Below are 13,890 nucleotides of genomic sequence, written 5' to 3'. Positions count from 1 at the left end.
AAAATTAGTTCAATTAATCATATTACTTAAGAACTCCCAGTCAAAAAGTACATCTCTCTAGTCATTTGAGTGGTACATGATCCAAATCCACTATCTCAAGTCCGATCATCACGTGAGTCGAGAATAGTTTCAGTGGTAAGCATCTCTATGCTAATCATATCAACTATACGATTCATGCTCGACCTTTCGGTCTCATGTGTTCCGAGGCCATGTCTGCACATGCTAGGCTCGTCAAGCTTAACCCGAGTGTTCCGCGTGTGCAACTGTTTTGCACCTGTTGTATGTGAACGTTGAGTCTATCACACCCGATCATCACGTGGTGTCTCGAATCGAAGAACTGTCGCAACGGTGCACAGTCGGGGAGAACACAATTTCGTCTTGAAATGTTAGTGAGAGATCACCTCATAATCCTACCGTTGTTCTAAGCAAGATAAGGTGCATAAAGGATTAACATCACATGCAATTCATAAGTGACATGATATGGCCATCATCATGTGCTTCTTGATCTCCATCACCAAAGCACCGGCACGATCTTCTTGTCACTGGCGTCACACCATGATCTCCATCATCATGATCTCCATCAACGTGTCGCCATCGGGGTTGTCGTGCTACTCATGCTATTACTACTAAAGCTACGTCCTAGCAATATAGTAAACGCATCTGCAAGCACAAACGTTAGTTTAAAGACAACCCTATGGCTCCTGCCGGTTGCCGTACCATCAACGTGCAAGTCGATATTAACTATTACAACATGATCATCTCATACATCCAATATATCACATCACATCGTTGGCCATATCACATCACAAGCATACCCTGCAAAAACAAGTTAGACGTCCTCTAATTGTTGTTGCATGTTTTACGTGGTGACCATGGGTATCTAGTAGGATCGCATCTTACTTACGCAAACACCACAACGGAGATATATGAATTGCTATTTAACCTCATCCAAGGACCTACTCGGTCAAATCCGATTCAATTAAAGTTGGAGAAAACGACACTCGCCGGTCATCTTTGAGCAACGGAGTTACTCTTAGCGATGAAACCAGTCTCTCGTAAGCGTACGAGTAATGTCGGTCCAAGCTGCTTCTATCCAACAATACCGCGGAATCAAGAAAAGACTAAGGAGGGCAGCAAAACGCACATCACCGCCCACAAAAACTTTTGTGTTCTACTCGAGAAGACATCTACGCATGAACCTAGCTCATGATGCCACTGTTGGGGAACGTCGCATGGGAAACCAAAATTTTCCTACGCGCACGAAGACCTATCATGGTGATGTCCATCTACGAGAGGGGATTTCAGATCTATGTACCCTTGTAGATCGCACAGCAGAAGCGTTAAGAAACGCGGTTGATGTAGTGGAACGTCCTCACATCCCTCGATCCGCCCCGTGAACCGTCCCACGAACCGTCCCGCGATCCGTCCCACGATCCGCTCCGATCTAGTGCCGAACGGACGGCACCTCCGCGTTCAGCACATGTACAGCTCGACGATGATCTCGGCCTTCTTGATCCAGCAAGAGAGACGGAGAGGTAGATGAGTTCTCCGGCAGCGTGATGGCGCTCCGGAGGTTGGTGGTGATCTAATCTCAGCAGGGCTCCGCCCGAGCTCCGCAGAAACGCGATCTAGAGGTAAAACCGTGGAGGTATGTGGTCGGGCTGCCGTGGCAAAAGTTGTCTCAAATCAGCCCTAAATCCCCACTATATATAGGAGGGAGGGTGGGGAGGAGTTAGCCTCAAAACCTAAAGGTTTGGCCGAAATTGGAGGTGGTGGAGTCCTACTCCAATCCTACTTGGAGTAGGATTCCACCTTCCCACTTGGAAACTCTTTCCACCTTGTGTTTTTTCCTTCTCAAACCTTATGGGCGTTAGTGGGAACTTATTCCAGCCCACTAGGGGCTGGTTTATCTCTTCCCATAGCCCATGAGACCCCTTGGGGCGTGACACCCTTCCTGATGGTGCCCGGCACCCTTCCCGGCACTCCCAGTACACTACCGATGAGCCCGAAACTTTTCCGGTAATGCACGAAAACCTTCCGGTAACCAAATGAGGTCATCCTATAGATCAATCTTCGTTTACGGACCATTCCGGAAACCCTCGTGATGTCTGTGATATTATCCGGGACTCCGAACAACATTCGTTAACCAACCATATAACTCAAATACGCATAAAACAACGTCGAACCTTAAGTGTGCAGACCCTGCGGGCTCGAGAACCATGTAGACATGACCCGAGAGACTCCTCGGTCAATATCCAATAGCGGGACCTGGATGCCCATATTGTATCCTACATATTCTATGAAGATCTTATCGTTTGAACCTCAGTGCCAAGGATTCAAAAATTCCTGTATGTCATTCCCTTTGTCCTTCGGTATGTTACTTGCCCGAGACTCGATCATCAGTATCCGCATACCTATTTCAATCTCGATTACCGGAAAGTCTCTTTACTCGTTCCGTAATACAAGATCCCACAACTTACACTAAGTCACATTGCTTGCAAGGCTTGTGTGTGACGTTGTATTACCGAGTGGGCCCCGAGATACCTCTCTGTCACACGGAGTGACAAATCCCAGTCTCGATCCATACTAACTCAACGAACACCTTCGGAGATACCTGTAGAGCATGTTTATAGTCACCTAGTTACGTTGCGACGTTTGATACACACAAAGCATTCCTCCGGTGTTAGTGAGTTATATGATCTCATGGTCATAGGAACAAATACTTGACACGCAGAAAACAGTAGCAATAAAATGACACGATCAACATGCTACGTCTATTAGTTTGGGTCTAGTCCATCACATGATTCTCCTAATGATGTGATCCATTATCAAGTGACAACACTTGCCTATGGTCAGGAAACCTTGACCATCTTTGATCAACGAGCTAGTCAACTAGAGGCTTACTAGGACAGTGTTTTGTCTATGTATCCACACATGCACTGTGTTTCCAATCAATACAATTATAGCATGGATAATAAACAATTATCATGAACAAAAAAATATAATAATAACTAATTTATTATTGCCTCTAGGGTATATTTCCAACACCAGCAACCAGCACATCTTGGTTGGAAGACCTATTGGACCCTTAAGGTTTGCCCCGCCACCCATGATTCCGGCAAAGCTTCACCGCAGTTTGCATGCCTTTTGCAATGAAGCTGTGCTAAGAGAGCGTCTTCTGAGATGTCGTTGCCACCGCAAGCCTGCTGCCCCATTCCATGGCCCTATTGACTGAGTAGCCTCGACGAATGGAGCAGCCTTAATGGCTACTTAGCCCGTCAGTTCAGAGGCCAATGAATGCGGAGTGAGTCCGTAAGAGTAGCTCTGAAGCCCTCGTAACCACGTTACCATGTAACGTTGTATTCATGTGTTTGTAATAGAATGGGTTTTAATAAAAAAATTAATAAAATTTCAGTATGCCTGCACACCTTTATTACGTAAGTAAAATTTGCGTAAACTAGTCTACGAGGCCTTAGAGTAAAAAAAAATTGGGGCGTGACCACCCAGCCACCAAGTCAACTGCCCGAGTGATGTATCACTTAATAGTTGATACCCGAATTTTTCACCCCGGTGAATCAGGCCACCCGAGTGTCATACTGTGTGTGTCCCTAAACCAGGTACCCTTTTGAGACCACCCATGACCGCTCCTAGCACTTCTCACGAAGTGCGCTGCCCTGAGCCAGACCTCCCCATAGGTACCCGTCGGGATTCATCCAGAAGTTCTAGATGCAAGCCCACATAGGTAACTATGTTGCCTCGCAGCCCAGTGTAGAGTAGCCCTGGGTTTTCCCATCCCTTGCCCTTCAGGTCATCACCAAGAGTGTTGACCCATCAGCGGGTGGAATAATTCCACACGCAGGCTAATGGAAAATTTTCATATGTTCCTTTGGTAGTCCATTTTCGTCAGACCAAAGGGGGCATGTTTTCCAAGACTCCTTCTAGGAGAAGTAGAACGTGTTTTCCCCGACCGAGAGTATCTTCTCGAAACCCCTTGCCCGTATTCCGTTGATCGTCCTCGGAGTGTACGTTAGTCTGGTAATGTGTTTTCCGGATGCTATGTGAGTAGTGATGCACTATTTGATTGCATTGATTGCATCTGAATATGAATGATTGCTTGCTATGTGATGGCCTTGTTTGTGCCTGCACTTGAGTGATCATGTTCCATATTTTCATGAGTGTATTGTTTTTCTTTCCTAAGCAAATCTTGGGGACGAGATTTATTTGTAAGGGGGGTAGTGTCCGTCACACGCCAAAAATTTAATAATGTTTTTCTGAATAAAATATTGCCTAGAATGAATTTTTTTGGGAAATAAATTGCTTCGTGACCCTTTTCAAAGCCTCTTTCCAAAAAATTTCATTCAAGTAGCTTTTCAAAGATCTTTAGTGCTTATGCACTTGGTTGAGACCCTTTTGAATTCTTTATTTAATTAGATGGGAATATTATTTTGGCCATGTCAATTTAATATCTGAATTTCTGAAATTTTAATTAATCTTTAAAACATTCCATTTCCTTTATAAGCATGTTTTCCCTAGGTAGATAATTTTGATAATTTATGTTGGAACCAGAATACTTGCATAAAAACATTTATTTCTTCTGGTAAATTCTTGGGATATTTTATTTTAATCTTTTATTCCAGATTTCTTTTATTCAAAATAGATGTATATTTTCTTTATAGGACTGTTTGGCACTGCAACCTTGTGATCACTTCTTCTAAAAATTCTATAAAAATTTGGAGATGACATGTGATGTCCCTAGATCACATTTATGCAAAAACCTACCCAAGTGTTTTGAATATTTTGAACACATTAACTAATTTTCTAATCTGGTCCATATTTGAGTTTGTACTACAACTCCTAGAAATAATCTTTCAAAAATTCCATAAAAAATTGGGCATGTCAAGCATAGCAAGGGATTAATTTTTATGCAAAAACCCCAGTATGTGATTTGGATAAATTTAGCAAACCGACCATTTTTGTGTTCTGGTCCACTTGATACTTTGCACTACAACCCTATTTTTCCTTGCTCTAATTGCTTTGAAATTTTGCATGCTTGTATGGAACCCTACCTAAACCTTAACCCGAGTAGTTGAGCCCCATTGGATGAAAGTAAGTGCATATGATGATAGATCCAAGTTTCTGGCCAGAGATGTGTTCTTCAAGATTTTGCATTAGCTAGTTCTGATTTTTGCCAAACTAACCTCACCACCATTGCTAACACCTAGAGAGACCCCAACCTGGAGTTTTTGGACACTAGAAAAGGCCAGTGGATGCAAGTAGCTATTTGTCAAGTAGGTTATGTGCATGTCCAGATTGGGCACTTGATAGAGTTTGCATTAGCAACTTTCTCCCCTAGCCCTATATTCATGTCCATCCACTCTGCCTTAGCCCATAGCCTACCCCTGTGTGTTTGCATGAGCATTGGATCACTTCTTCCTGCACCGACAATGTGTCGAGCACCTTGTGTGCACGCTCTGGGTGCACCAAAGCGCACGTTTTGCACGCGCACGTGCCGCGCCGCCGCGTCTACGCGCCCTCGCCCCGTGGACTATGTGTAGCGCCGCGTCAACCCCATATCCCCCGACAGTTGGTCGCTGCCCCTGTGCCGTCATAGCAAGCGCGCCTGCAGCCGCGTCTGTCCCTACCATGGACGGCGCCACCCGAGCCTCCTCTGTGCTCCACATGTCCCCGATCCTCTCCCCCCTGCGTCGTTTGCTGCCACCTGCTGCTGCTGAGCCCTACTGCCGCCCCGACTGTGCCTCGCTGCCGCCCCGACTGTGCCTCGCTGCCGCCCCTGGCCCCTGAGCGTCGCCAGCCAGCGTTCTTATCCAAAGACCGCCATGGAACCGCCATGAATGGGCTATAAAAAGGGCACCCGAGCACGTCCGGCCATCATCGCCTCTCTACTCAACCCACAAGATTTGCCCCTTGCCCTCAATCTCCCCCAAACCCCCCTTCTTCCCCACCTCCGGTAGCATCGGCCGCTGCCATCTCAGGTGAAATTCGCTGCAACCAGATCCTCCCCCTCGACCTTGTTGCTTTTGTTAGCCTCAGCGCGGTGCCGCAGACCTATTACCCCTCTCAATCCTCTCAAGGGCCCCTTGTACGAATCCCCTCTCGGGGCCGAAGCCACTGTCAGTCGGGGAGTTCGTCGCCGTCGACTCCCTGCCCCGTTCCATCCGTGAAGACCACCACGGGCACCAGCTGGGTTCCCCGCAACCATTCCCATGGACGGAACCCCTTGGGGGCCGCCGTTTGCCGGTGAGAGCCGCCGGAAGCCGAGCTCCGGCAGCTGATGGAGGGAGAGAGAAGGGTGGACCGGGCAAACCTGGCGAGGGGGGCAGACGGGCCCACAATCAGTGGCTGGCGCCATGCCAGCTCATCTTAGGTGGAGGCGTAGAGATGAGGGTAAGTATTCGCTAACTAAAGGCGTATTGTTTCCAGAGCGTTTTCTTTTATAATAGATTTAAAAAACAAAATTGACTAGAAAATTTGACTCACTCTAACTTTTTATAAGAAACTCCAAATCAATTGATTCTTTTTCCTACGTGTTGAGAATTTCGTCTAGTTTACTGTAAGATTTATTTCAAAAAAATTCAAACAACGTTTGTGTGTTGTTTTGAATATGTATGTTAATTCAAATAATTGTCAAAATAGGATTTGAAGAGAGGATATCTACTCCAACATGTGGGGTACACAATCACCCTCCTCAAACCCCTAAGGCAAGCATCTTGAGTCCATATTTGCATAAGGATGTGTGATGATTGTGGTGGTGCATGCATTTCGTGATTTGAGGTTATGTTGACAATGATCTCACATGAAATAATACTTTGCATATTTCATGCATGCTACTCGCATTATAACAATGGTGAAACAAGATGAGCGCATGTGCTAGTTATGAGAGGTCGTGGAATAACCTAGTCACACGAAACTTGATAGGTTATGGCCTAGTCTTGACATGTGCACGATGATGCCGGTAAAACTTGGTTAACTCCAGTCTCGACCTAGATCGAGTCTTGTCCGTCTCATACTTCTATATCGTGCTACCACAACTTCCTGGATAATGGATTCGGTAAAGTCAGTTGTAGACCTATTATCAGCCACACAGCAATTAGAGGGGCCAGGATGAAGGTATCCAGGGCCCTGGACTAAATCCAGTCATCTGGTCTGGGACCGGGAGCGAATGGCCCTTCCAAGTGAGCGCGCGGTATAAGTTTTTGATCCCATGCTAGTCGAGGTCGGAGCCTCCCCATCTTATGGTTTTGCCTTGGCAGCGTGGTCGAGGTGAAGCCGGGCTTCGCGGAGGAAAATCGGTGTGTGCTAATTCTGAGTATCCTCTTCTAAAATGTCATACACGGGATTAGTCTTGTCGACTATCAGAAACTGTGGGCTACGGGTAAAGAGTACAACCTCTGCAGAGACAAAACTATTCTAGTAGTCGTGTCCCCGGTCAAGGACATTGTTTGACGAGTCAAGTGTCGGTCCTAGAGTCGGTCTTTGGAGTATAAGCGGTGATAATAATAATGGATGTGGAAAATTATATGATGATGTGGGACACGATCATATTATGATTATTACTTTGGACTAACCCCTATGATTATGTTGTTGAATATCTTGGTACGGTTCTACCTCTTGGATATTCAACTTTTATTATTGCTTTGTTTATAAGCCCTTTATGTGGTGTCACTCAGACGCCCGATTGCGGCATGTTTATTCTCTCATATAAGCCCTTTATGTGGTGTCACTAAGACGACCGACTGTGGCTCGCTTATTATTACTCATTCATTATTATCGTCTTTTGCTTGCTTATAAAGCATTGGTGGAAACATTGCATATCTTCATGAAATCATCCATGAATTAAACTATAATGGTATGATATAATTGTTAGTGGAAATTTGCATGCATCTCACCTGCTTTAACGTGTTTTATTTCTTGATGTTTGAGAGTACATTCAAAGTACTCACTAGCTTGTCCCTGGTTATTGTCTTGGCCAGATTGCGTTCGGAGAGGAGCACGATGACATCAACCCCGGAACCTAGGAGTCTAGGATAGCAGCCTTGTGAGATAGGAATTTATTCAGGTCAGATGTTCCTGCGGGAATGGAGTCCCCTGGGCACTAGAGATTCCTGGGGTCGCTTCCACCGTCAACCTCAGACTTTTGTTCAACCAAGTAGACCTTCATGGTCTTGTAACCCATATTTTATACTTTTGTTTGGATGTTCTGTATCAAGTAAGTGTCTACCAGTTAACAGCAATCCTGGGGCTGGTAAACATACAGACATGTTTTCTGGAAATCATTTTCCCAAAAACACGTCGCTACAAGAACATGATAACCCACAATACCTTGCTCCATTAAACTAAATTATGTTAAAACTGCTTTATGTAATCTAGGACCTGGTGTTAGTGTTATGTATTTCTCTTTATCTAAAGTACTTGATTCGAATAAGCTTACACCTAGTGAGATATCTTTCAAAATGCCTGATAAGTCCACTTATATACCTATTGGAATTTGTGACGATGTTCATGTTGTTTGATACGTCTCCAACATATCTATAATTTTTGATTTTTCCATGTTGATATATTATCATTCTAGAATAATTTTGGGGTATATAATTTACCACTTTATATTATTTTTGAGCACTAACCTATTGACCCAGTGCCCAGTGCGAGTTGTCATTTTCTACATGTTTTTCACTTTGTAGGTTTTCCATACTAACTAAGGTACAATTGCTGTGAAACTTTTTGGTGATTTTTCTGGACCAAAAGAAGAACAACGAGCATCGGAAGAAAGCTGGAGGCCTCATGAGAGGCCCACAAGCCAACAGGGCGCGACTTGAGGAGGTCGCCCTGATGGCTTGTGCCTCCCCGTGGTCCTCCTGACTCCGTTCTTTGGCTTTTAAATTCTCATCCACCCTAAAAACACCAGAGGGAGTCCTGAAACACTTTTTACGCCGCTGCACGTCTCTGTTCTGACGAGAGGCCATATGGAGCTCCGTTCCGGCACCCTATCAGAGGGGGGTCGATCACGGAGGGCCTCTTCATCAACTTTGGTGCCCTCACAATGATTTGTGAGTAGTTCACGAGAGACTTACGGGTCCATAGTCACTACCTAGATGGCAATATCTCTCTCTTTGATGTTTAATAAAATGATCATCGCATCTGCACTTTGATCCATATGATGTAATTCCTTTTCTGCGGTGCGTTTGTTGGGATCTGATGAATTGTGGGTGTATGTTCAGATTATTCATGATAAATATTTGAGTCATCTCTGAATACTTATATGATTCTTATGTGCATGATTATGATAGCTTTGTAATTCTCTCCAATCTATTGAAATAATTTGGCCAACTAGATCGATATTTCCTCGGTGAGAGAGGTGCATTGTGGTAGGTTCAACCTGGGAAATTTCTATATCCTAGTTTAAGAAGGGGACAAGATGCGTCTTTGGGTTGCTTCTACTAAGGATAAAACAATGGGGTTATTTATATTGCTTGAGTTTACTTTGTCTACATCATGTCATTGTTCTCCATGCATTACTCTGTTTTACTTAATACTCTAGATGCATGCTAGATATTAGTTGATGAGTGGAGTAATAGTAATAGGTGCAGGTAGGAGTCATCCTATTTGTTTATGGACGTGATGCCAATATACACATGATCGTTGTCGTGAATATTGATAAAAACCTTTATTACCCTGCTGTTAGGCAAATTTATGGCCCCCGGGTCTATTCACAACATATTGATAAAACCTTTATTACCTTGTTGTATTTACTTATTTTTATTGTATCTTCCTGTCTACAATTATCTACACACCTCACTTACTTGCAAATAGCAAGACAAGAGGATAGAAAACCCTCTTGCTCGCGTTGGGTGCAAATTGTTTGTTCTTTTGTGTGCAGCCGCTGAATACGGTTGTGGTTGATATTCCTATTGGTTCGATAACCCTTGGTTTCATAACTTAGGGAAATACATACCAACTTTGTGCTGCAATAACCCGCTCCTCTTCACGGAAAACCCAACGCAAATGACGAGTATCAGGAAGGATTTATGGCGCTGTTGCTGGGGTATATAATCACCAACTACCAAGTAATGCAAAACAAAATTTCATTCACTTGTTCCTCTTTTTCTTTGCTGGTATATTTAGTTTATCTCATAAAAAATTAAAATAAAAAAATTATATTTGCTTGCTTGGCTTGTCACTAGATTACCTTTTCGCTCTCTATTTTAAGTGTTTGACGCCATGGCTAATTCTCCTACGGATATGCCTCTTCCTCCTTAATTTGGAGAGGGTTACCCAATCTTGGATTTTAAGCAACTAGGTGATGAGTCGCTCAAGTAAGCTTGGGATAGACTACTAACAATACAAGCTAGAGCTAATCCTAAGAGTTGTATAAATTTCCTTCTCAGAAGTTTTTATGTTGGTTTATCTCTTTCTCATAGACATGTCTTGGACTCTATGTCTGAAAAATATTTGCTTGGAAACAATGCTTTTGAAACCTATCATAATCTGAAAAGTGTATTTGGGTGATCTAAAATAGAAACCATTGAACCGGCTATACTTGTGTGCCATCGCCAAACTGAGTTGATCAAAGAGGCTAGAACTTGTATGGAGTCTAATTTTAGGTGGTGTTCAACTCTATCTCTAAGATCCATGATACCATTGATAAAAAGCTTTATGTTCTTTTTGGTAGAGGAAACAGGGTTATGAAGTATATGACAACTCTTATGAGCAAAGATGACAACACTTGAAACAATGCAATATGCCTAGCTAGGGGCATAAAACAATAGCGCTTGTTGGGAGGCAACCCAATAGTCATCTTTAATTTTTTTCTTTATTATTTCTATTAGTGTGTGATAACATGATTATTGCCTGTGTAGTGTTTTTTGTTTTAATTAGTGTTTTTATCTTGCTATCTACAATTATCTACACACCTCACTTGTTTGCAAATAGCAATACAAGATGATTAACAAACCTCTTGCCCGCGTTGGGTGCAAGTTGTTTGTTCTTTTGTGTGCAACCATTGAAGATGGTTGTGGTTGATATTCCTATTAGTTCGATAAACCTTGGTTTCATAATAGAGGGAAATACTTACCCAATTTGTGCTGCAATAACCCGTTCCTCTTCACGGAAAACCCAACGCAGATCATGATTATCAATGTTCTTGCAAATGTTACAATCTTAACAGACTTTCTTATTCTTGAGATGCCCGTGGATGAGAACATGCTGATTATCCTTGGTACACACTTCTTCAATACTGCACGGGCTGTTATTTATTGTAACAAAAGCATGGTTACTTTTCATGTCAATGGTACACAATATACGGTGCATTTTCTGAAGAGCCAAGCTTCAACAAATAATATTAATGTCATTGAGACAATTGCCACAATCACTATTGAAGGGTTCAAATTTCCACTTCCTATTGCCAAAAAGAAATAAGATATTCTTGTTGTTGGGGACATGCAAATCCCCATTGAGGTAACTTAGTGTTATACGAAAATTCTTCAGTTTCATGTCAATCAAAAACGGTTATTAATAAGATTTGATCAACCTTATTAATGGATCCTTTTAGAAAGACATGTGGTCGATGAATTTAGTAAGCACAACTTTCTCTACCACTACTTTACTCTCTCATTTTCTTAGTTAAGTAAAATAAAGTGCCATGATTATCCTGCTTTCTGAGTTTCCCGTGCATAAAAATGACCCAAAAATAAAAAGTCTCGGAATGCGATTTTTTTAACCTCAATGTTTCTAGAATATTTTAGAATTTCTAGTGCTAAATACACCCTAGGGGTGCACCTGTTGGTGCCAAGCCAACAGGGGGCGCCCACCCCCTAGACGCGTCCTCATGGCTTGTGGGCTCCACAAGGACCCACTCACTTATCTAATCAACCCACTATTTCTCCCACCTCTAGAAAAAATATTCCTTCTTCCTCTCTCTTTATCTCATGTTCTTGCTCACAAACCTGAGATTTTTGATCTCTTTGCTAGGAACTCCGTTTCTGAAACTGTTTTGAGGGATTGCTCCTTGGTATGTGACTCCCTTATTGCTCCAATTAGTTTTTGCTTTAGTGGTTTATATTTTCATATTTTTCTGCACTTGGTGCTACTAAAAATGAGCTTGCATGTTGAATTCTTTGAGTTCCAAGTAGTATGAATACTTGATATGGCCTCTAGGCATCTATATGAGTAGTCACTATCAATTTTACAAAGTTTTACTGACATAGTTTTGTGTCCCAAAGATTTCAGAAATTTGTTCATAGGAAAATGAAACTCTTTAGGAGGAGTTCTTCGAGTCAGAGGCCCAATGGAGTTGTTTGGAGTGTTCAAGACCAAGACATGCATCTCCCTTGCAACACTGAGGTTAGGTCGTGCGAACGGCCACAAACAACATTCATGACCGAAGCAGGGTTCCACCAAGAGTCCCTACAATTCATTGTAAATTATGGGTTAAGCAACTTCCTCGGAGATGAGCGTGACCAATATTATCTCCTTGCAAATTCCTTTGTGCAAAAATTTCTATTTTCTACTTAGGCTTGATATTCCCATGGTACGCTTACATTTAGATGCTGAAAACTTTGAAATAACATTCACCCAGTTCCACCAAATATGCTTGATTCCCTTTGACGAGGGAATATGTGAGCCCAAACCGAAGGAGTTTGAGGACTTCTTCCTTACTTTAACTTTGGGTGAAACCAGGGGCGTGTCAAATGAAGAGCCCCCAACTTCCATTTTCCTGATGTGTATTAATTTGTTTTATTTATAGGAGAATGCTTAACTTCTATGGAGCAGGGTGGCAGTCTCAATGCCCCGCCCTTGCTATCTTGCGTCGGGGTTTATTTGGTGATGATATATTCATCTTAGGAGCTATTGTTGCATGCCGCTTGCATGGTGATCGGACTAGGGGAAAGATCCAGGGTGGTATTTATGCCACCCGTTTAACAAGACACTTCGAAATCAATGTACGCCCCACCGATTACTTGTTACCTAAAATTTATCTAGATCACCGGTCTATGTTAGAACACTAGTTTATTGATGAACCTCCACCTGCGCACCACATTCATTATAACATGGTATATAGAGAATACTCGCGATGTTATTATGTTACCTGCACTCATGTGTTTGATTATCATGCCAGGACACATAAGTCGTCAGATATAATTGTTTATCTGAACGAGTTGGCTGAGGTGGATGCTGCATCTCACACTTGGGACGGTCAAGTACGTCATCCCAAATACTTTTCGCCTAGAGCGGATGGCTACTATGGATGGTGATCACCAAGCTAGGCAAAAGCCTTAGCTTGAGGGAGTATGTATTTCTCACCGACATTACATTCATGTTCACACACTTCATATCAGTTGTGTACATCATGTTTCATTGTATATCCATGTTGGCTTTATTTTTCTTCACCTTCTCCTTGTGTGTTTGAAAAACTTGGAAAATCCAAAAATATTTCTTGCTTCTTTTTTGGTTTTCCCTCTTGTGTAGTTAGCTTGTAGTATTAATAGAAAACCCAAAAATATTTCCTTGGCATGTTGGAGCTTTCTCTTGTAAATAGTTTTTCTCGTTTTTGCTTTCCTTTATTTTTTCTTTCTTCAGAAAAACAAAACTCCAAAAATATTCATTGTGTTTCTTTGAATTTATTTTTATTTTGTCGAGTCGTTAAAAGGAGAATTCCACGATGAAAATGTTGATTGACTCTCCTATGAATTAATGTTGATCTAACAAAAAGAGCAAATATTACATTGTATTCTCCTTTGTATAAACCGTTTCAAAGAGTTCTACTTAATCCACGACATACTTGCACTATTATTATTAACATCAGTCACTCATGCAAGTGAAAGGAAATAATGACGATATTTGACGAGGTGATCGTGGTAAAGGAAGTTGGTATGA

Source organism: Hordeum vulgare, chromosome 6H (assembly GCF_904849725.1).
Source record: "Hordeum vulgare subsp. vulgare chromosome 6H, MorexV3_pseudomolecules_assembly, whole genome shotgun sequence".
Classification (NCBI taxonomy): domain Eukaryota; kingdom Viridiplantae; phylum Streptophyta; class Magnoliopsida; order Poales; family Poaceae; genus Hordeum; species Hordeum vulgare.
The sequence above is the reverse complement of the archived record's forward strand: the minus strand, read 5'-3'. Positions refer to the sequence as shown.